Source organism: Mobula birostris, chromosome 19 (assembly GCF_030028105.1).
Source record: "Mobula birostris isolate sMobBir1 chromosome 19, sMobBir1.hap1, whole genome shotgun sequence".
NCBI classification, from domain to species: domain Eukaryota; kingdom Metazoa; phylum Chordata; class Chondrichthyes; order Myliobatiformes; family Myliobatidae; genus Mobula; species Mobula birostris.
The window spans coordinates 28,394,443-28,419,430 of NC_092388.1; positions in this window are offsets into that span (position 1 = coordinate 28,394,443).

The following is a 24,988-nucleotide window of genomic DNA, read 5'->3' on the forward strand; positions in this document are numbered from 1 at the left end:
AGGTGCTCCAAAGCAGAGTAGAGAACTTGTGTGATTATGACTACTTTAGACCTGTAGTGGCAGTAGGTGAATTGCAGTAGGTACCAGTTGGTCAGCACAGGTTTTCAGTACCCAGCCAAGTACGCCATGGGGGCTGATGCTTTGTGTTGCTCTCTGCACTTCCCTTGCAATGGCCGCTTGTCTATTGTCCTCTTGGACAGAATCCTCACTGTGATTTCTGAAGCAGCTCTTTGATCACTGGAAGGCAGTAATTGAAGACAAAACTTGTGATAACTTTTCCTGTAGTCACCCTAGCTGGAGTGATCTCCTTTCCTGAATGTGCTCACAACTATGGCACCCAATGATCTCCTGACATGTCTTTCATTTATTTGAGATCCTAGATGTGTGAAAGACATTTTACTGAAAGGTTTGAGAACTTTAGCAAGGATATGATCTACTCTTTGAGATTCATAGATTTCTTTTCTGTCTGGCATATAACTTTGTGATTTCAGTTTACCACAGTTAGGAAACAAATCTAGAGCCATTTGTTAAATAGCAACAGTTGGAACTCAAAAATTTGTGAACAATACATTCATTGCATTTTTATGTTGAATCTTTTCAGTCAGTAGATTTCAAGGTTAAGCAATGCAAGTGCTGAAAATTCACTTATGGTAGCAAGTGTACTTTAGCTATTGCCAATACCTTTACAATGTCCAATATCAAATTACTTATAGACTACAAAAGCATTCAACCATATTATGGAATAAATATGAAGGTTTGTTAGGGTACAGTGAAAGAGCTAATTATGGATTAAGGTGATGACTATTCAGTATTTCAAGTGCATAATTACCTGTGGGCTTCATTTTGCACAGCCTGAAGGCATATTTGAGGGGACCAAGGGGTAAACACAAACCCACCAGATTAGATATATATGAAAACTTGTACATTTCTTTTAGTGAAGAATTCAACTTGTAATGTGTTCCATACAAGCTGAACAGTAGACTTAATCTCCAGCACACTAACCTCATCACAGGTGAAAGATCATGTGGTATTTTCTTTACAACAATCTGCAAAAGCAGCAAACTTTTTAGAACTGTCACAGTACAGTTTTTGATGTCTAATCCCATTGAGATTCCAGGCTAATTCTGCTATTGCTAAGATTAAGCAATGTAGTCATAGTCATACTTTATTAATCCCGGGGGAAATTGGTTTTCGTTACAGTTGCTCCATAAATAATAATAGAACCATAAATAGTTAAATAGTAATATGTAAATTATGCCAGGAAATTATGAAATAAATCCAGGACCAGCTTATTGGCTCAGGATGTCTGACCCTCCAAGGGAGGAGTTGTAAAGTTTGATGGCCACAGGCAGGAATGACTTCCTATGACGCTCAGTGTTGCATCTCGGTAGAATGAGTCTCTGGCTGAATGTACTCCTGTGCCCACCCATACATTATGTAGTGGATGGGAGACATTGACCAAGATGGCAGGCAACTTAGACAGCATCCTCTTTTCAGACACCACCGTGAGAGAGTCCAGTTCCATCCGCACAACATCACTGGCCTTACGGATGAGTTTGTTGATTCTGTTGGTGTCTGCCACCCTCAGTCTGCTGCCCCAGCACACAACAGCAAACATGATAGCACTGGCCACCACAGACTCGTAGAACATCCTCAGCATCGTCCAGCAGATGTTAAAGGACCTCAGTCTCCTCAAGAAATAGAGACGCGCTCTGACCCTTCTTGTAGACAGCCTCAGTGTTCTTTGACCAGTCCAGTTTATTGTCAATTCGTATCCCCAGGTATTTGTAATCCTCCACCATGTCCACACTGACCCCCTGGGTGGAAACAGGGGTCACCGGTACCTTATCTCTCCTCAGGTCTACCACCAGCTCCTTAGTCTTTTTCATATTAAGCTGCAGATAATTCTGCTCACACCATGTGACAAAGTTTCCTACCGTAGCCCTATACTCAGCCTCATCTCCCTTGCTGATGCATCCAACCATGGCAGAGTCATCAGAAAACTTCTGAAGATGACAAGACTCCGTGCAGTAGTTGAAGTCCGAGGTGTAAATGGTGAAGAGAAAGGGAGACAAGACAGTCCCCTGTGTACCATGCAGTTTAGAGCAATAAAAAGATATTAAAACCTATAATTTTCACATAGACTATTTTCAGAGCTTTTTCAAATGTTGATATCCTGAATACAAATTTCACACTACTGTTGTGTTTTCTGTAGCTTTGATTAAGACTGAAAATACTTAACAATAAATGAAGAACTTTCATAATAAAATCACAGTTACATTACAGGATAACAATAACTATAGTCCTCCCCAAACATCACTGCTTCTAAGTTTTTCAAATACATCTTTAAACCTACCTTTCTGCTCAGACATTAGAGCCATATCTTAATTTCTCATTAGGAACACCTGGAAAATGCTGGAGGAATTCAGCAGGTCATGCAGCATCCATGGAAAGGAATTAGCAGAAGATGTTGATTGTTTATTCCTTTCCATGCTGCCTGATTGGCAAAATTACTCCGTTTTGTATGCATTTATTTTGAATTTTCATCATCTACAGAATTATTTGTATTTATTATATATTTCTCCATATGTGACTTTGAATCAAGTTTTATTTAATAATGAGCTTATGAAGTAGCTCAGAGGATTTAAAATACATTTAAGTTTCCACGTAATTGCAAGATGTTGTTATTTTCTGCATTGCATTTATAGAATAAGCCAAAATTATTCTGAAAGAAAAAGGTAATCTTTTCACAACTCATATTTCCTTACAATCTACCATTCTTTGCCTTAGGGTGATCTCTGTATCCTGAAGTTCCACAACAGAAGAATGAACATTATAATTTAATGATGAATTGCTCCATTATACCGCACATGGATGATTTTATTAGTGCAAGCTGGAACTTCATTTTCCTGTTGGAAATCTATAAAAAAGTAACATATTGAAATCTGATCCTCAAAGAGACAAATGGATCTGATCAAAGGAAAATGACTAAAAATATTCAATCTGCCATAAAATGAAACCCATAACAAAAAAAAACAAAGCCATCCATGACCTTAAGAGGTCCAAATTCACTTTGCAACCAGTGAAGCACTTTATGAAGGGAAATCAGAGTGTAGAAAAGGCAAAACTCTACTTATACAGAGCAAAACTTTGGAAGTTGCATGGTGACATTCACCAGAGGGTAAAGAAGAAATTTGACATTGAATTTTATAATTAAATGTGTACAATTTATATTATCTGTCATCATTTGAATTCCATTGACTTATGGAAAACCTTCCAATCAAATGTCCTGATCAGGCAAGGAGGCAGAGTCTTATTTAACACGTTATTCGGAGGATGAGATTATTTGTAATGCAGACTGCCTCTATATTGATTGTAGTCTCGCAGCAGACAATCTTGCTGCATGAGCTCCTTCTTCTGCAATGAATCTATTGTGCAGCAATTTTTTTTAAAAAGTAAGTACTTTCAACTCATTATATTCTTTCCAGAAAATAAAATATCAGAGTAAAATATATTTCCACCTAACTCAATAAATGAAGGAATAAACATTACCAAGCTTTAGTTTTGTTTGTGTGAACTCTTTGCATTTCATGAAGCAACTGGTTAAACTTCTATAGTTTGAAAACAGATTTATGTACCATCAAGGTGGCCAATTAGGAAAAGGGGAGGTGCAACGAGACCTGGGTGTCATTATACACCAGTCATTGAAAATGGGCATGCAGGTACAGCAGGCGGTGAAAAAGGCGAATGGTATGCTGGCATTTATAGCAAGAGGATTCGAGTACAGGAGCAGGGAGGTACTACTGCAGTTGTACAAGGCCTTGGTGAGACCACACCTGGAGTATTGTGTGCAGTTTTGGTCCCCTAATCTGAGGAAAGACATCCTTGCCATAGTGGGAGTACAGAGAAGGTTCACCAGATTGATTCCTGGGATGGCAGGACTTTCATATGATGAACGACTGGATGAACTAGGCTTCTACTCGTTGGAATTTAGAAGATTGAGGGGGGATCTGATTGAAACGTATAAAATCCTAAAGGGATTGGACAGGCTAGATGCAGGAAGATTGTTCCCGATGTTGGGGAACGAGGGGTCACAGTTTGAGGACAAAGGGGAAGCCTTTTAGGACCGAGATTAGGAAAAACTTCTTCACACAGAGAATGGTGAATCTGTGGAATTCTCTGCCACAGGAAACAGTTGAGGCCAGTTCATTGGCTATATTTAAGAGGGAGTTAGATATGGCCCTTGTGGCTAAAGGGATCAGGGGGTATGGAGGGAAGGCTGGTGCAGGGTTCTGAGTTGGATGATCAGCCATGATCATACTGAATGGTGGTGCAGGCTCGAAGGGCCAAATGGCCTACTTCTGCACCTATTTTCTATGTTTCTATGTAAGGTGCCAAAGGCACAGTGTTAGATTGCATGACAGGTTGCAGACTCTACCCACCCTGCAAACTACGTTTACCAAAAGTTCCCTTCCAGAAAGTGCTTTTGTGCTATTAAGACAAAATGGTCACTCCATTTTAAAAGCATCTCCCCCAGGTAATCAACCTGATTAACTGTTCTAGTTAGACCTACCTCAACCCCTCGATCTATTACTCCTTGTCACTACACTGCAAACACTTTTAAACCATTTGTTATAATGCTGTTTACCTTGTAAGTACATGCTGTTAGTTATGTATTTATGCACATTTTATTCAATATCCATACTTCAAACTCTGAAACTTTATCATTTATGTAATTCTTTCTAATTGTTGAATGTTGTTTATTTTGTTGCATGTTGTGCCACACACTATAGCTAATTCCTAATACATATAAATATATATAGCAAATAATTTTGATCCTGTCAGGAAATGCAGAGGAGGCTTGACCCAAAAGCAGAGCAGCAGGAATGAAACTTTAATAATAGACTGCAAAATAACAAGCCACGAGGGGCCACAAAACAAGAGAGAGCATAGACTAAGCACAACAGGTGATGAGGTAAACATTAGGCAAGGAGAGGGAAAGCAAGGAGAAACTGGTTGAGGTGCGCTTGTTCAATGAGTGATCAAGGACAGTGGATTAGAACTGGGGTTAAATAGGTTGCAGGTGTTGAGCCTGGATGAGCGGTTGGTGAATCCTGTTGGCTAAATGGAGATTGGGAGATGCCTGCAAGTGTAGTCTGGGAGGGGTCAATGGGAATAGCCGGAAAGATCCTTGATTATGAACTGAAATTAATGGATTCCTTCAGTAATATCATTCTTCTTGTGAAAAATGGCGTCAGTAATCAAATTAGAGAAATGCAAAAACAACTTGAAACAGAATATAAGGAGAACAAAAAACATATAACTAGATCTAAACTTAATTCCAATGAGATCAACTTCCTTTTCAATTGGTTTCCTAAAATTAGACCCTTGATTCTTTCTACATTCCTCTTCCTCACCAACATGTCTTGATGATTTTGCGTTTTTGTTTGCTTGCAGATTCGTTGTGGAAACTGAATGGGCTACTCTGAAGGTTGCAAAGGATTTGAGCAAAGTTTCCGTCACTGAAAACTGAAGGTCAAAAATTAAAGGCTGTAGGACCATAAAAGAGATTTTTAGACAAACCTCAGAGAATCGAGAGAGGGGAGAACCAACTTACATTTTGATTGGAAGTTAATGCTGTTGTGTTCTTTCTACGTACCGTGGGTTACTAGTAACGAAACATATTCTGGAAGAACAGCAACAAAATCAAACCACGTTTCTTACAGCACCATGTTCTCAATCATTCTCTCATTTCTGCGCATGCTCCAAACCCTGTCCAATCACATTCTGACACGTGATATCACCACATCTTCCTTTCCTTAAAAAGAAAAACAATTAGCAACATTGAACAGAGCAAATGCATAATTTAACGTGCTTCTATCAGTCTTTCTGGGGGTTTACGAACACGAGTAGACCTTCTAAGTGGTTCACACGGTTCTTGTGTTTTGTTGTTATTTCCATTTTTTGTCAGGTCTACATCAGTTAACTGAAACTCTGAAGTTTGCTCTTTCTTAAGGTCTTTGGGATTTCTTCCTAACACTGCTCCTTCTTCTGATTGGACCATGTATGATCTGGGTTGTTTTTCTTCAAGTACTGTAGCTTTCGTAATTCCTTCCACTTCCATTTGTAATGAAATACAAATCTTCTTTTCTTCATCTAATTCATTCATTAACTGTGTAATCTCTATTTTATGCTGAGACTTCATCATTTCAATAAAACTTCTCAATTCCTTCACTTGTGCTTTCACTTCTTCAATTGGATCCTGATTCTTGTCACTCTTTGGCTTCAGATCAGTATTGTACTGTACCAGCAAGTTTGGTGTCTGTCTTCCTGCAGAGGTGAGATTGTGATGGAATGCATGGCCCACTGATGCATGTGCGTTACTTCCAGAGGGCAAAATTGCAACTCCTGCTTTTGGTGGCAATGCTTTGTCAGATGCTGGTAACAAAGGGATGGGTCTAGGAGCTTTCTTTATGACTTGTAGCTGTTCCATTCTGTCAAGCTCTGTTTTTTCTTGCTCTTTCTTCAAGTCACTGTATTCTGACCCTGTGTCACTGTCCACTATTTTCACTAAATTCAGTCTCTTACAGGCAGATAGACCCAGTATTGACTGTACATTTTTTTGGCACCACCAAGAATGAAAGCGTGTGCACAATATTTTTGTGTCATACTTTTGCCACACATGTTCCTTTAACTGGAATGTCTGCACCTGAACACCCAGTCACTATTATATTTGTCTGATATAACTTTGGTTTTGACTTTAATGCATTAAACTCAGAATCTGCAAGAACATTTACTTGTGCTCCAGTATCAAGTTTAAACAGAATATTGTTTTGGTTCACTTGCAATGGGATAGTCTAGTCATTCTTACTTTGTTTGTTTTCACAAAGCACCTCTATATAAAACTCCTCATGTTAATTTTCAAGCACTTCATTTACTCATTTTATTTTCTTTCTACTTCTGCAACAGCGTTAACGCAGTTATTGCCCATTTTCCCATACGCTGGACACTTTTTTGGCCGGTGCTGACACCTGCAGTGATCACATAGCTTAATTCTCTCAGATGACGTCTTGCCCTTGTTTGGTTTTGTTGTTGCTTCATTATTTTGTCTAATATGTTCGCACTTATTCACAGCGTGTACTTTGCAGTTCTCAATAAAAAGCTCTTTAGCCTATGATGTTACGGTTTCCAAAGCTTTGCAGAGCATCAAAGCTTTTTCCAAATCCAAATCTTGTTCTCTTAACAATCTTTCTCTCACACCATTATCCAGAATACCGCAAACAATTCTGTCTTTAATGAGAAAGTCTATCAGTTCTATAAACTTGCATGTTTTACTGCGGTGTCTCAACTCAGTAACAAATTGATCAATCGTTTGACCAGCTTTCTGCTTGCAAGTATAAAATTTGTACCGTTCATACGTCACATCACGCTTCAGTATACAAAACGCTTCAAATTTATCTATTATCGCTTTTAGATTCAAATTATCACCATTTTCAAAAGTAAAATGGTTATATACCTCAATTGCGTCGTCACCTATTATGTGGAGTAGAAGCGCTGCTTTCGTTTTTTCTGTTTTTTTTATCTGATCCAATTGCCAATAAATAAATTTCAAAAAGCTGTTTAAATCTTCTCCCATTCTCAGCTACATTCCCTGATAAATGAACTGACGGTGGTGGTTGCAGACCTTCCATTTGTAAAACTGTTAGCAAGCACCAAAACAGTTTGCGCTCTTTTTTCAGAAACTTATCTTCGCTTCTCCCGTGTTAGCAAACGTATTATTCTTCCAGACCGACTTCTGACACCCCTATTCTTCCAGACGCACTTCTGACACTATGTTGTGTTCTTAGTTTTATATGTACCATGGGTTAACAATAAAGAATCATATTCTGGAACAATTAGAATTTTTACTTACAGAAATAAAACCATGTTTCTACCAAGTCAAGTTCCAGATCATTCTCTTATTTCTGCGCATGCTCCGAACTCTGTCCAGTCACGTTCTGACACGTGATATCACCACAAATGCCAGTGTTCAAAGGCAAATATACAGAAACCGTAGGCAACTTTAGTGCAGTCACCACGACATCATCAAAAAGTGAATACCTTCAGGGCCTAATATGGTTTAATGCTAAAACCTATCCATGTTAAGGGGCAGGGGCGGGGTAGTTGTGTAGTAATCATAAGTAAATTCATCCTATGGAAACCAAAAGTTTGAATTGACCATCAGTATATATTCAACCAACTTTTCTTTCAGTAAGTAAAAGAAAGTAAATTCAAGATTTTATGAATAGGCTGCCAATTAACTCCTCCTAAATTTCCACCAGGAAGTTTAGCATGAAATATGCCTCAAGGTTAATTAAGCCAAATAAGCATAGATTTGGAAAAGATTTATTGAAAAAGGAGTTCATTCATGAAAAGAGCATATATTCAAAATGAAAAAGTAAACATAGTGTGTATATACTTTGGAAAAATTTTAACTACGGTATAAAGTTAACAAATAACATTAAATCATAAAGGTAATTCAGACAGTGTGACTTCATGAATATGAAATTGGCTATAGGGAAAAAAGATAAGAAGTGATGGATTTTTTGGAGGTCTGAAGGGATATAAACAGTAGTGTCCCTCAAGGATTGTTGCTTGGATCAGCACATTTAGTGCAAATCATTTTGAACCTGAGTATATGTCACAGAATCACAGGAACTGAAAAGAAAATATGTACAACCCTATAAAAATGTGACTTAAAGTTGAGAGATACAAGATGATGCAGGGGAAAAGAATAAAGAGGACTTCTGTACTAAAATTTTATACAATGGAAGTCAAGAAGAGACTGAAGTAGTATGGATATACATTTTTTTAATGTAATCTCGTGATGATAAGGTTACATAAAAAAAAGTATGCTCAGTAATTCAACCTCAATCAGTAAGACTAAACATGCAATGTTGAATCGAGGTACGTTCATCCCTCAACATGTATTCCAGAGGTAATTTTTGAAAGGGAATTAACATAAAAAGTAGTGCTGTGCTTTGAAGGAAGAGCAGAGTTCCGGGATAAATTTGCTCCCTCTTTCAGGACACCCGTACTGGTGCGAGGAGCTGCATACAGTTTGGAGCATTATTCAGTGATAAAGGCAGCATTGCTCACACGAGTCTGAATGACATCACTGGCACACGTGATAGATACCTTGCATTCTGGGGGAAAAAAGAAGCAAGCATTTCTTTAACATTGTGTCATCCTCTCATTTTGCTGCTATTGTGAAAGTAATGAATTCTTAAAGTCAGCTGGATAAGGAAACCATAATTAAATCTGAGGACAGAATTCTGGCTATAGGTATCCCGCGAACCAGGCTACATTTAAAAACTGATGGCCTTACTGATTTTGACAACCATCAGTATTGTTTTTCTGATGTTATATGTTATATGGTGATACTCAATTAGGCATTGATATGTCACAGCCTGCTAAAACTAACGGTATCTCTCTACTGTCATGACAGGGTAGCAGGAGTCCTCCGTTAGGAGTGACCCACTGTGTAATAGAGCAGCCAGACCTGACAGAACAAAATGAATGTTGTCTAACATTAGTTATCTATTCTTGTTCATACGCCTCCACAAATTCCAGTGCAAGGTGTACAGTATGCAGAAATCCAAGACAAGTACATAAGCAAATGGAAAATCTTTTTCTACACCAATTTACTTTCAAATCAAAACTTCACCTTCTTTCAAATTTCTGGTCAAGATGAACACATCAGCAGAAATCCATTCCTTTAGCAAAAGAGGTCCCTGTTAACTTTCAAATCCAGCTGATTAGTTGCTAAATTACTCAACTCAAGCACAGCTGGTTGCCCAATTACTTTTTGCCCTCCAGCAATTGTTTGCATGCAGACACACGTTGTAGGAGATTGCTGCATCCTACTCTGGGTTGTCTGACCTAATTAAACTGCAGAACACGTTGTGCCAATATCAAAAACTACAAGTATTCTGCAGATAGAAATCACAGTATGTGAAAGAGGTTAGGGTAGAATTTCATTCCTTGTCATGTGATAAATAATTACTATGCCTGTCTTTCCCAGTATTATGAATAAATCCCAATGTGACGGTCTGAACATCAATTTCTCTAACTTACATGATTACCACCCCTCCTCCCTTTGTTCATTCACCATTCTGGTTTCTCTAACCCGCTCTCTTTTCAGCACCGCTCTCTGGTTCCCCTTCTCATTCCCCTTATTACATGCTCCACTATTAGATTTCTCCTTCTTCAGCCCTTTAGCTCTTCCACCTATCACAATTCAGCTTCTTTCTTCACCCATTTTTCCCCAACCCACCTTCTCTCTCACCTGAACTTATCTATCACTTGCCAGCTTTTGCTCCTCCCTCTCCTGCATTACCTTATTTTGGATCCTGCTTCCTTGCTTTCCTGCTCGGATGAATGTTCTTGGTTCATAACATCAAATGTGTATTCCCCTCCAAAGGCCTGACTTACGGAGTCCCTCCAGCACTTTGTGCATATTGCGTAATGTTATACCCCGCTTCCCCAAACTCACAGGAAATTGTAACAATTTTGGCTCCATAATGTTAATTTTCAGGTTGAGTCACTGGTAAGGAAGACAAATGCAATCTTATCATTTATTTCAAGAGAACTAGAATATAAAAGCATGGATGTAATGCTGAGGTTTTATAAGGCATTGTTCAGACTGCAGTTGGAGTGTTGTGAGCAGTTTAAGTCCCCCTTTGCTCAGAAAAGATATGCTGGGTCCGAAGGTAGTTCATGAAAATGATCCAGGGAGTGAAAAGATTTAACATATGAGGGGAATTTGATGGCTCTGGACCTGTACTTCCTGGAGTTTAAAAGAATGATGGATATTTCATTAGAACCTATCAAATATGAAAGGCATAGATAGAGTGGACGTGAAGAGCATGTTCCCTCTTTGGGGAGAGGATTTGGGTCCAGACTGCACAGCTTCGAATAGAAGGACGTCCCTTTAGAGGATAGATGCAGAGAAATTTCTTTAGCCGGAGGGTGGTGAATCTATGGAATTCATTGCCACAGATGGTTATGGAGACCAAGTCATTGTTACATTTAAATCAGTGGTTGACAGCTTCTTGATTAACAAAGACGTAATAAGTTACCAGGAGAAGGCAGAAGCATGGGGTCGAGAGCAATGAAATATCAGCCATGATAGAATGGCAGAGCAGACTCAACAGTTCAAATATGTCTTATGGTCTTTGGTCCTAATACTACAACAGCTTAGAACTCATGAGGAAATGTGGATTTCCACCACTTGTACACTGGTGAATCTATTACTTAATTGGCAGATTAATTTGCATCACCTAATGGAACATGAGACCAATTTCATCATCACATTTTAATCAGAAATGTTAACCGTAATGGTTAATTTAGTCATTCAAGTCGAAGATTCTGACAGCCTTTCCTCTATAGATGCCAAATAATTGAAACCCTTCTTGGTGATATAATAGATGTCACCTTGTACTTTAGATATGTTGAGGTCTGTATAAGTTTAAAAGAGATCTGCTTGTTGAGTTGAAGACAAGCAGAAATATGAATGCATATTGTAACAGGAAAAACAAAAGAGGTAAAGCCGTATAAATGTTGCTACTTAGTTCTTAGTTTGGATTAGTGTTGATAAACTGCTGACTGTTCATTAGAGACTCTGCATTATTTTGGTACATACTTAAAATATGCTTAATCCTGTTACCAGTGAAGTCTAATCACAGTAATTGTGAAGTAGACTATACTCCTTTAAACTTGATCACAATAATCAAAAAACTAATAAATACCCTGAGTGCAGAGTAGTTTTTTCTTGGAAAATTCAGAACAGTAAGATGGGATTTCCACAAATGTTAACAACCCAAGTATCAAGATAATAAGTGTGACCTGGAATGACGCCCATCACCGTAGAACATCAACAGGTAACACAAGTATTGAGCTAAATCATTTACTTTTTGCTCACAGGAGAATAAAACGTAGACAATTACAACATTATCAAACATGAACAAGAATTAACACACAATTAGATCAACTAGTCCTGTGAGTGCGATGTTTAAGATCCTTTAACTGAATAGATATGGAAGAGTTGAACCAGAGAGCCATAATCAAATTGTAACCGGGATCTTATTAGCTCAGTACATCCCACCTAATTGTGGAACTAAATATATAATACAGGGCTGTGGAAGTGAAGATTATAATGCTTTCTTCACCCCCACATACACAGTCATTCCCATGAGCTCTAATCGTCATGCCCACATACCCTGGAATGCTGGATCACATGCTTTGATGCTTTCTCTCTTTGATCCTAACTCCCCTTAATTATATTTTGTTTCCTCTGTTCAGCTTCCACATAGTGTTTCTCTGGAGCTATTAGACTCAACAATCTCGAGGTAGGATAGCTTCATGCATTCAATATCAACATCAATTAAGGAACTGGGGAAAGAACTACAATTTATGAATCATCATTGACAGCACACAGTCTTAAAAATGTGCCACCAGTCTTTAAGTATAATTGAAGCTTTGTAAGCATTCATTGCATTCTTAGCCTCCACCATACAGGCTTAATCTTGAAGCCTGCACATTAACAACTTACTGTTTTTTTTACATGTTTTACTGGTCCAATCACAAGCATTGAAATTTGTCCAGATTCTTCTAATGAAGGCCACATGTTAAACAAGAGAAAATCTGCAGATGCTGGAAATCCAAGCAATACACACAAGATGCTGAAGAAACTCAGCAGGCCAGGCAGCATCTATGAATAGAGCACAGTCAACGTTTTGGGCTGAAACCTTTCGGCAATACTGGAGAAAAAAATACTGAGGAGTAGATTTAAAAGGTGGGGGCTACACAACCTGTTGTGGTGAGGCCACACTTAGCTTGGAGGAACAAGACCTTGTATTCCATTTTGGTAGCCTTCAACCTGATGGCATGAACATTGATTTCTCGATCTCTGGTAATGTCCCCCACCCCTATCCCCTTCACCATTCCCGTACCCTTTTCCATCTCTCACCTTATCTCTTTGCCCACCCATTGCCTCCCTCTAGTGCTCCTCCCCTCTTTTCTTTCTTCCATGGTCTTCTGTCTCTTTTACCAATTTACTTCAGAGCTCTTTACTTCATCCCCTCCCCCTTCAGGTTTCACCTATCATCTGATGTTTCTCTCTCCCCTCTTCCCACCTTTCAAATCTACTCTGCAGCTTCTTTTCTCCAGTCCTGCCAAAGGGTTTTGGCCTGAAATGTCGACTGTATTCTTTTCCAAGATGCTGCATGGCCTGCTGAGTTTCTCCAGCATTTTGTGTGTGCTGCATGTTAAACTTTACTCCCAAGTTTTCCCACAGTTTCTTTGACTTCAAGTGCAACTGCTTTGTGTGTGTATTCAGTACAACTGATACAAATCAAATGCCCATACTGAGCCATCTTTAAGCTGCAAATATCAATTATTTGCATTACAGCTCAAAAATGAAAAAAAAAATGAGGGACCAATTGATCTGAAAAACAAATGGCATAAGCTTACGTTCAAATAACTTTGGTCTGGAGATATTGTAATTTCAAGTAAGTGAGGCACTAGATATGAGGAAGATGGTTAAGACTGAAGTTATTTTCATTTACAGATGCAAAGTAATTCAAACCATTCTTAGTATTGTAATAAATATCAACTTGCATTTTAGACAGGTTATGAAGAGATTACAAGAAATCAATTTTTTTATTATATATCTGTATCTGATTAATTGACATTTGGAAGAGGTACCACCAAACCATGGGATTCCAGGATGAGTTGAGTTAGTAACAGCAAAGAGGGACATGATTTAAATGTGTAGAATAAATGAGAATTGTGACCATAAACAAAATAGGCTGACATAAACATTCTGATAATTCCATTCAAAATAGTAACAACCCATCAGGCCATTTCTAATGACAGGAGCTAGGGCTTTCTTAACAACTAAAACCATCATATCACTTCCTACACTAACGCCTATGAGAAAATTATTGGCTTTATCGATCTATTAACTCACATTAGGTCTTATTTGATATAGGTTGCTGCTGCCCAAGACTACATTGAAGGTTGCAGTATTGAATTCAAGTACAAGAAATTGGATTGGAAGGATTCAGAAAAGGTGTATCATCTTACAGGATAGTTTTACAAAAGGGATCACAGCTTTCTTATCTTTGTTTGTAACAAATGTGTAACATGATTATCTACATTCTTTGTGGTCAACGGTTTGGATATGCAGATTGACCTTCACACCAAACTGTGACTTTTCAAAACACCTAAGGGGGAGGGGAGCTTTGAAGACTCTTTTTACAGTATATTACTGCATGTCATACAATTTTATCTGTACTAATTATTAATCTGAATAGGATAAATAACAGGTAGAGCAATATTAAAAAATAAGCAAGAATAGAAAGACATGGCGGTCTTTGAAAGTGATAAAACAGATTAACAAAGAGAAGGATAAGGATACCACATTTTATTAATGGAGGTTTAAAATTTTAAAAAGTCCCTAAAATACCAGTTCAATGACATTTGAATATATTGCCCAATTCTTGACAAGATACGTTAAGAAGGAAGTGGATATTTTAGGAGAGGGGGCTGTAGAGATGAAGAGATTCTGAGACTGAAGAATTGTTGTGACATGAGAAAAATGGAGAAGTTCTTTTATTTTTAAGTTAGAAGGCAAGATTTAAGAAAATTGAGAGAGGCGTTTAAAAGTCATGACGGAGTTGAATGAAAGTACACAGGAAGTGGTTCCATCAGCTGAACAGTTGATAACTAGAAAACACAGATGAATTGAAGGTAAACTAAAAGGGAAATAAATTGTTTTGTACAGTTGAAACAGCCCAGTTTCCTTGGCTGCGTAAGGCTTGGGAAGGCAACCTTCAGCCCCACCAAACTCATGAGACTGAGGCATGCTTGATCTCAGCCCAAACCACAGTTTGTGTGGATGCTGTGCCAGTTGCTACCCTGTTACAAATTAATGCCATAAACTAACAGACAGCACACTGCATAGGATTAAAGGAATTATATGCATGAATCTTACTGAAGGGTTAGTGAAAAAAAAAACAAAAAGAAAAGAGCCCATTCTAATTAAACAGTCAAATGTGCACAGGTTGGAGCTCATCTTGAACTTCTCTGTCACTCACGCACTGGGCCCTCGGTCAACATGAAAGCACATACCACCTACTGAATGTCGCTCACAATCCATCTCGAACAAACGGGTCTCCCGTCGGATGATATGCTACAACTGGTTCTCCCCAGCGTCTTCTCTCTTCATCTCCTCTTGAACAAAAAAAACCTCAACCCAAACTTATTGTCCCTCTCCAAGAATGCTGAATCACACTCACACCATCCAATACCCTTCTTAGTTCGCTTTCAGTTGATGCTATTACAGAGGATAAGGCATGCAAGTTGTGGAAGGATGTCCAATCAAGTTATAGTTTTCTCAGTCAATCACATCTCCACAATGCTAGCCCTCCCGTTTTTCCAGGATGTGGCCTGGTGGTTATTGTATTTACTGTTACAAATGTCATTTCCACAGGAGTTATGTTTTCTCCAGTATAAGTTCTTAGTTGGTTATCTGAAGGCATCAGTCTTTGAAACGTCATTCAAACTCATTTTGTAGAATGACTGAAACAGCTGAGCCAGCATTCAACTTCATTGGATGATTTTGAGTTCCCTGGCTCCCACTGCTTTATTTTCACCATGGATGTTCAGTCCCTATATACTTCCATCCCCCACCAGGAAGGTCTCAAAGCTCTCTGCTTCTTCTTGGATTCCAGACCCAACCAGTTCCCCTCTACCACCCTCTGCTCCATCTAGCAGAATTAGTCCTTATTCTTAATAATTTCTTCTTTGGCTCCTCCCACTTCCTCTAAACTAAAGGTGTAGCCATGGGCACTCGTATGGGTCCCAGTTATGCCTGCCTTTTTGTTGGCTTTGTGGAACAATCCATGTTCCAAGCCTATACTGGTATCTGTCCCCCACTTTTCCTTCGCTACATCGACGACTGCATTGCTGCTGCTTCCTGCACGCATGCTGAGCTCATTCACTTCATTAACTTTGCCTCCAACTTTCACCCTGCCCTCAAGTTTACCTGGTCCATTTCTGACACCTCCCTCCTTTTCTTGACCTTTCTGTCGCTGCCTCTGGAGACAGCTTATCTACTGATGTCTACTATAAGCCTACTGACTCTCACAGCTATCTGGACTATTCCTTTTCTCACCCTGTCTCTTGCAAAAAATGCCATCCCCCTCTCACAATTCCTCCCTCTCCGCCACATCTGCTCTCAGGATGAGGCTTTTCATTCCAGGACGAAGAAGATGTCCTCCTTTTTTAGAGAAAGGGGCTTCCCTTCCTCCACCATCAACTCTGCTTTCAAACACATCTCTCCCATTTCACACACATCTGCTCTCACCCCATCCTCCCGCCACCTCAATAGGAATAGGGATCCCCTTGTTCTAACTTACCACCCTACCAGCCTCCGGGTCCAACATATAATTCTCCGTAACTTCTGCCACCACCAACGGGATCCCACCACTAAGCACATCTTTCCCTCTCCCCCTCTTTCTGCTTTCCATGGGGATCGCTCCCTACACGACTCCCTTGTCCATTCGTTCTCCCCCCCCATCCCTTCCCACCGATCTCCCTCTCGGCACTTATCCTTGTAAGCAAAACAAGTGCTACACATGCCCTTACACTTTCTCCCTCACCACCATTCCGGGCTCTAGACATTCCTTCCAGGTGAAACGACACTTCGCCCGTGAGTTGGCTGGGATGATACACTTCGTCCGGTTCTTCCAATGTGGCCTTCTATATATTGGCGAGACCCGACGCAGACTGGGAGGCCACTTCGCTGAACACCTACGCTCTGTCTACCAGAGAAAACAGGATCTCCCAGTGGCCACACATTTTAATTCCATGTCCCATTCCCATTCTGATATGTCTATCCACAGTCTCCTCTACTGTCAAGATGAAGCCACACTCAGGTTGGAGGAACAACACCTTCTATTCCATTTGGGTAGCCTCCAACCTCATGGCATGAACAGTGACTTATCTAACTTCCATTAATGCCCCACCTCCCCATCCTACCCCATCCATTATTTATTCATTTATTATTATTAAAAGTAATTTTTTTCCTCTCCCTGCTTTTTTCCCTCTGTCCCTCTCACTATACTCCCTGCCCATCCTCTGGGCTTCCCCCCTCCCCGTTTTTTTCTCTCTAGGCCTCCTGTCTCATGATCCACTCATATCCCTTTTGCCAATCAACTTTCCAGCTCTTGGCTCCATCCCTCCCCCTCGTGTTTTCTCCTATCATTTCGGATCTCCTCCTCCCCCTCCCACTTTCAAATTTCTTACTATCTTTTCTTTGAGTTAGTCCTGATGAAGGGTCTTGGCTCGAAACGTCGACTGTACCTCTTCCTATAGATGCTGCCCGGCCTGCTGCGTCCACCAGCAATTTTTATGTGTGTTGCTCCATTTTAATTCATTTGTTCTTCACTTGGTATAAGTCATATTGCTTGTCTATTGTTAGTTTTTACATTATAAATCTTAAGGCTATGCAGTCCTGTGTCTCTCTCTTCATTATCAGATTTTTCATCAAAACAATGTAAGTGCTCTTCTTGAAGATACAACTTTTCTCTTCCATGTGCAGTCTATTTATTTTTGTCTGCCCAACGTGCATAAATGACAAAGTTTCATGTTATGGAAAATCATAAAACAGTTATTTTCTAGGAATGCACCCAATCCACCATTCCCCCCCACCCCGCCCCACAGTAGCTGAAGGGTTGCCAATGGATACCTTCAATATACAATTTAATGATGAAGAAAAGTTTGTAATGATGGAGGGAACTGCAGGATTATCTGGAATAATTAGAAGAGGAAGTGTAGGCATAATGGACCAAATGGCCTTCTGTGTTACTTCATTCCAAGATAGTATGATCCTCTTATTTTCCATGGGGTTAATGAAGAACTAAGAACAAATATTACTATGCCCTCCGGTTGCAGGTTACAAGCAAAGGAGAGGCGTAACTACAACCATGAATCTCAAGATGGCTGTGAATGGAAAGTCACTAATGGAAAAGCAGAACTCCATAAAAAAAAGTAATGTAGTTGAATATTAATGGTAGTAAGCAAATATTGACTTCAAATAAAGCAAATGCCTTGTCATTAAACTGAAGTAAAACCATTTTCAAAAGGGTGATTAAGAGAAACATCATTTAGCTTTCACTCAGTAAATAGATCGTTATTGGCAATGTTAGACATGAGCAAATGGAATAATAATAGGAAAATATTGAAATGCACCTGCTTGAAGAAAATATACAGAAAGTAATTATAATGGTAGGATAGTCTTTTAATGGTGTTCATTCATTCTATCTAATATCATTTTCAAAATGAGAGTATAGCTTGTATCCAATATTGTTCCATGCACAGCCATGGGTGTGAATTAATTGTCAATCAGTCTTTAAATGAAGAGCCCAGTATACTTTCCTGTTCTCTAACCAAGAAATATTACATGATATAAAACATTGTCCTAATTCTTACATTGAAAAACATCTGTCTCCGGATTTTACAACTGGAAAATAACAACCAATTAGAAAATAAACTGAAAACCTAAAATAATGCAAGCAGGGATTGCAATCCCTTCAGCATTCCATTTCCTACAGTCAGTATGGCTGCATATTTCCAGTGCTTTAATATTTTATTTTAATTTGCCAGCATTCACAGGGTTATACTTTTGGATTTTGAAGAAATTGTCAAATTTAGTTTTAAATTTGATTCCTGCCAGTGGGAAGGATGGTTCCAGATTTCCACCACCAATTTTCATGTATTTCGTCTTTGCCATCAAGTTTAATTTTTATGCAGTGACTACCATCCATAAAATGCACTGCTATTACTCATAAAGGTTCCTTTGTTGTCAGCACCTCCTAAGCCATACCAAAAAGACACTATAAAGCAGTTTGTATAGGGCAGCAATATGTCTGGGAACTATATCACTGTTCAGTCATTTTCTTGGAGTCTAGCTTCTGGAGCTCCCTAATAAACAATGTTCTGCAAGTACATTGCAATGTTCTGCATCCCAGAGTGCTTAAGGAAGTAGCCCAAGAAATAGTGATAATTTTTCAAAACTCTTTAGAATCTGGACTAGTTCCTGAGGATTGGAGGGTGGCTAATGTAACCCCACTTTTTAAAAAAGGAGGGAGAGAGAAACCAGGGAAATATAGACCGGTTAGCCTGACATCGGTGGTGGGGAAACTGCTAGAGTCAGTTATCAAAGATGTGATAACAGCGCATTTGGAAAGCGGTGAAATCATCGGACAAAGTCAGCATGGATTTGTGAAAGGAAAATCATGTCTGACAAATCTCATAGAATTTTTTGAGGATGTAACTAGTAGAGTGGATAGGGGAGAACCAGTGGATGTGGTATATTTGGATTTTCAAAAGGCTTTTGACAAGGTCCCACACAGGAGATTTGTGTGCAAACTTAAAGCACACGGTACTGTGGGTAAGGTATTGATGTGGATAGAGAATTGGTTGGCAGACAGGAAGCAAAGAGTGGGAATAAACGAGACCTTTTCAGAATGGCAGGCAGTGACTAGTGGGGTACCGCAAGGCTCAGTGCTGGGACCCCAGTTGTTTACAATATATATTAATGACTTGGATGAGGGAATTAAATGCAGCATCTCCAAGTTTGCGGATGACACGAAGCTGGGCGGCAGTGTTAGCTGTGAGGAGGATGCTAAGAGGATGCAGGGTGACTTGGATAGGTTAGGTGAGTGGGCAAATTCATGGCAGATGCAATTTAATGTGGATAAGTGTGAAGTCATCCACTTTGGTGGCAAAAACAGGAAAACAGATTATTATCTGAATGGTGGCCGATTAGGAAAAGGGGAGGTGCAATGAGACCTGGGGGTCATTATACACCAGTCATTGAAAGTGACAGGTACAGCAGGCGGTGAAAAAGGCGAATGGTATGCTGGCATTTATAGCGAGAGGATTCGAGTACAGGAGCAGGGAGGTACTACTGCAGTTGTACAAGGCCTTGGTGAGACCACACCTGGAGTATTGTGTGCAGTTTTGGTCCCTTAATCTGAGGAAAGACATCCTTGCCATAGAGGGAGTACAAAGAAGGTTCACCAGATTGATTCCTGGGATGGGCAGGACTTTCATATGATGAAAGACTGGATGAACTAGGCTTATACTCATTGGAATTTAGAAGATTGAGGGAGGATCTGATTGAAATGTATAAAATCCTAAAGGGATTGGACAGGCTAGATGCAGGAAGATTGTTCCCGATGTTGGGGAAGTCCAGAACGAGGGGTCACAGTTTGAGGATAAAGGGGAAGCCTTTTAGGACTGAGATGAGGAAAAACTTCTTCACACAGAGAGTGGTGAATCTGTGGAATTCTCTGCCACAGGAAACAGCTGAGGCCAGTTCATTGGCTATATTTAAGAGGGAGTTAGATATGGCCCTTGTGGCTACGGGGGTCAGGGGGTATGGAGGGAAGGCTGGGGTGGGGTTCTGAGTTGGATGATCAGCCATGATCATATTGAATGGCGGTGCAGGCTCGAAGGGCCGAATGGCCTACTCCTGCACCTATTTTCTATGTTTCTATGTTTCTATGTAAGTATCTTCACAAAAGTACTCCCAAAGCTCACATGGGTGATTCACCACCATCTTATCAAGGACAATTAGGGATGGGGATTGATGGCAATACCCACATCCTGAAAATTCAGAGAATTGTCGCAGGAAAGCAGCATCCATCATCAGGGACCCCAGCACTCAGATCACGGTCTCCTCTCACTGCTGCCATCAGGAGAAGGTACAGGAGCCTCAGAACTCACACCACCAGGTTCAAGAACAGTTATTACCCCTCAACCATCAGGCTCTTGAACCAAAGGGGATAATTTCACTCAGTTTCACTTGCCCCATCACTGAACTGTTCCCACAACCTATGGACTCTCTTTCAAGGACTCTTTGTGTCATTTTCTCGATATTTATTGCTTACTTATTTATGATTATTTCTTTCTTTGTGTATTTGTACAGTTTGTTGTCATTTACACAATGGTTGAACACCTATTTGGTGTGGCTTTTCATTGACTTTATTATGGTTATTATTCTATTATGGATTTTTTGAGTATGCCCACAAGAAGATGAATTTCAGAGTTGTATATAGTGACATATATGTACTTTGATGATAAATTTACTTCAAACTTCCTTTTTCTTTATTATTCATAGCAGAAGAGATTATTTATATCTAGTGAATATATTACCTCTTTTACTTTACACTGTCAGGTATACTCTCCTTCCCCCCATCTCCATTATTGACACTATTTCAAGCAGCGAAGGATCTTCAAATGGTCACCTTAATCAGGATTGCAACTCAACTAATTGATGACGAGCAATAGCAGATGCTTGCTGTTAATTTACTGTTCCCTTGTAGCTAACAGATCCACCTGTACCTGTTTGACTTGTATATAGATAAAGATAATTGAAGAATGTTACATTTGGATCACGTATATTTGATTGACATGTTAATCATTGCTCTTCAATTGAAGTCAAGGAAAACTTTTACTATCACAGTCAGAGCAAACTTGTACTTAATCAAAACTCTTGAACTGTCATCTTCCAATCAAAAATTTGATCGAATTTGTATCTGATTTTAAGTCAAATTTTGCAAAATCACAAATTTGCCAGTCACAAAAAAAATTCCTCATCGCCCATCCAACTTGGAAATATACTTATTACAAAAGAAAATAGTTCCATAATCAAATAACTATAAAGCAGAGGGAGAAAAGAAATAACAAAGAACAAACCAAACATGGAAAATACAGATCTTTAGGCAAGGAAGTACAACATGTTTTCATTGGAATTTGAGGAAAAGCAACTAGAGTGTTCCAGTTCAAGCATGAACAAGATACCACAAAATGCTGACAATACTTTCCTTGTCATTAGTTGACTCTATTAGCAGCAGGTTATGAATTTGGCTCCCACTTCTGAAACCTGAACATGAGAAGACTCGGCTAATGTTCTGGGACCTGCTTTGTCCTGACCAATGTTTATCTCTCAATCAATATCATTAAGTCAGGTTATCTGGTTTCCATTATCTCATGGTTGTGGGAAATTGCTACGTACAAAAGAGGCTGGTTGCTGTCTCAAGTTACATCTGCAAGAAAAAGTTCTTCATTCTTAGAAAAATCACATAATGCCCTTACAGATATTGTATGAATGCTACTGGACTCTTTTAAAAATAGTGCATCTAATTTTGACCCAAGCTATTCTGGTCAGGACATTGCAATAAATTCCTCAAGAACTCCCTCACTGTCTGCTGAAGCAGCTTCATCAGTCACTGCACTATTTTAATTCCAGGCCTATCCCTGGGAGTTTTATAATTACTCAGAATTTTCCTTCATGTGCTGTACTGTACTAGTTCAAAATAAGAGCAAACAAAATAATTTAGGCAGGTCTGGAGTCATGAAAGTGGTGAGGAGATATTCATTTGAGAGAGAGTCTTGTGTAAGCAAAGCCAGATTAGAAAGGAGAGGCCAGAGTTAAAAATGAATTGTTACTGGGCCTGAAATTAATGGTCAGGGGTGGGTGGGGAAAAATAAACATTGGTGAATTCAGTGATGCTGCATTCAGTAGGTGGGTAGAGGAATTTAATAATTGTGAAATAACTGAATGGGAAAGGGTCTGAGAAGGAGGGCAATGCATGAGAGAGAGCTGTGAATAGTGGGATAGGAGAAATTGGATAACTGATGGGCTGATTGAATGACTGACCAATTACTGGAGGAATGTATTCAACAAGGATCCATATCTTGGTGAATATTGTTGGTTATTACTGTGATGAAATGGCATTAGGGCTGGAATAAGAGTCGCTAAGTAAATAATTTTAATAGGATTCCCTTGAGCTGAAATACCAGCACCCAAATGCTCAGAAAATTCTCTTTATGCCACCCCACTACAGAGCAAATAGTAATTTGGAAATTGCTTGAGTTTAGTCTTAGAAACCATAGAAAAACTACAGCACAGAAAGAGGCCTTTTGGCCCTTCTTGGCTGTGCCAAACTATTTTCTGCCTAGTCCCATTGACCTGCACACGGACCATATCCCTCCATACACCTCCCATCCATGTATCTGTCCAATTTATTCTCAAATGTTAAAAAAGAACCTGCATTTACTACCTCGTCTGGCAGCTGTTACGTACCCCGTAACTGGGTTGCCAAACCAGCAGAAATGGATCACTCAGTTGGAGTCTGGATTACTAGAACTAAGAAAGTTTTATTAAAAAAACAAGCAACACAGTACTCTAATCAAAAACGATAATAAATGCAACAGTTCAGCAATGATAAACACACATGTACACAGAATTAAGATAACAAGATTAATCAAGCTCTATCGTTGTCTAGGGGTAAATGACCAGTTTCAAAGTGACACAAAGTCCAGTTCAATTTAGTTCAGTTCACAGTAATCGTTGCCATGGCGATGGACAGTGGGGGGGAGGGAGGAGAGAGAGCAAAACGAATGAATATTCAACACAGCTTCCACACACAGACTTTCGATATTGCTCACAAGCAGCTTTCGGGCGAGTCCTTTGTGATGTCATCTGAGGTCACCGACCGTGACCCCTCTGTTTCCAGATACGATCGTTTCCCTGCGCTGAACCTGGCACCCAGGCAAGGGTGGACACACACCAGGTTCCTGCCGATCGTGCCTTTCCACCCTGAGCGTCTAAGACTTGATTCCGCGATCAGCCGTCCAAAAGCTTCCCACCGAATTGTGAGAGGCGCACCGCTTCCAGGGTCTCGTTACCTCGGGTGTCGTGTGTGTCCTGCCCTAGCGAACCTGTCCCTTTTTATCCCCCTGCTGGGGTATCACCTGTCCATCACTTCAAACAGTTCAGGGTTCAAAGGGGGAGCCGCTCTTGACAGCTCTCCTTCCCCTTCATTACACATCTCCAAATGCTGCTCCATTGTTTTCCTTATCTCTCTCTCTCTCCTGAAGACAGGTGGCAGACCAATTGCTGATCACACAGGACAGCTAACATCCATGTGTATTCTTGTCACACAGCTCATTCCATAATCCCACCACTCTCTGTGTGAAGAAGCCCCCAGTAATGTTCCCTTTAAACTTTTCCCCTTCACCCTTAACCCATGTCCTCTGGTTTTTTTCTCCCCTTGCCTCAGTGGAAAAAGCCTGCCTGCATTCACTCTGTCTATACCCAACATAATTTTATACACCTCTATCAAATCTCCCCTCATTCTTCTATGCTCCAGGGAATAAAGTCCTAACCTAGTCAACCTTTCTCTGTAACTGAGTTTCTCAAGTCCCGGCAACATCTTTGTAAACCTTCTCTGCACTCTTTCAACCTTATTAATATCTTTCCTGTAATTTGGTGACCAAAACTGAACACAATACTCCAGATTCGGCCTCACCAATGCCTTATACAACCTCATCATAACATTCCAGCTCTTACACTCAATACTTCGATTAATAAAGGCCAATGTACCAAGAGCTCTCTTTACGACCCTATCTACCTGTGTTGCCATTTTTAGGGAATTTTGTATCTGTATTCCCAGATCCCTCTGTTCTACTGCACCCTCAGCGCCTTACCATTCACCCTGTATGTTCTACCTTGGTTTGTCCTTCCAAAGTGCAATACCTCACGCTTGTCTGTATTAAACTCCATCTGCCATTTTTCAGCCCATTTTTCCAGCTGGTCCAAGTCCCTTGCAGGCTCTGAAAACCTTCCTACACCTCCAATCTTCGTATCATCAGCAAATTTCCTGATCCAATTTACCACATTATCATCCAGATCATTGATAGAGATGACAAGTAACAATGGACCAGCTCTGATCCCTGTGGCACACCACTAGTCACAGGCCTCCACTCTGAGAAGCAATCCTCTACTACCACTCTTTGGCTTCTTCCATTGAGCCAATGTCTAATCCAATTTACCACCTCTCCATGTATACCTAGGGACTGAATTTTCCTA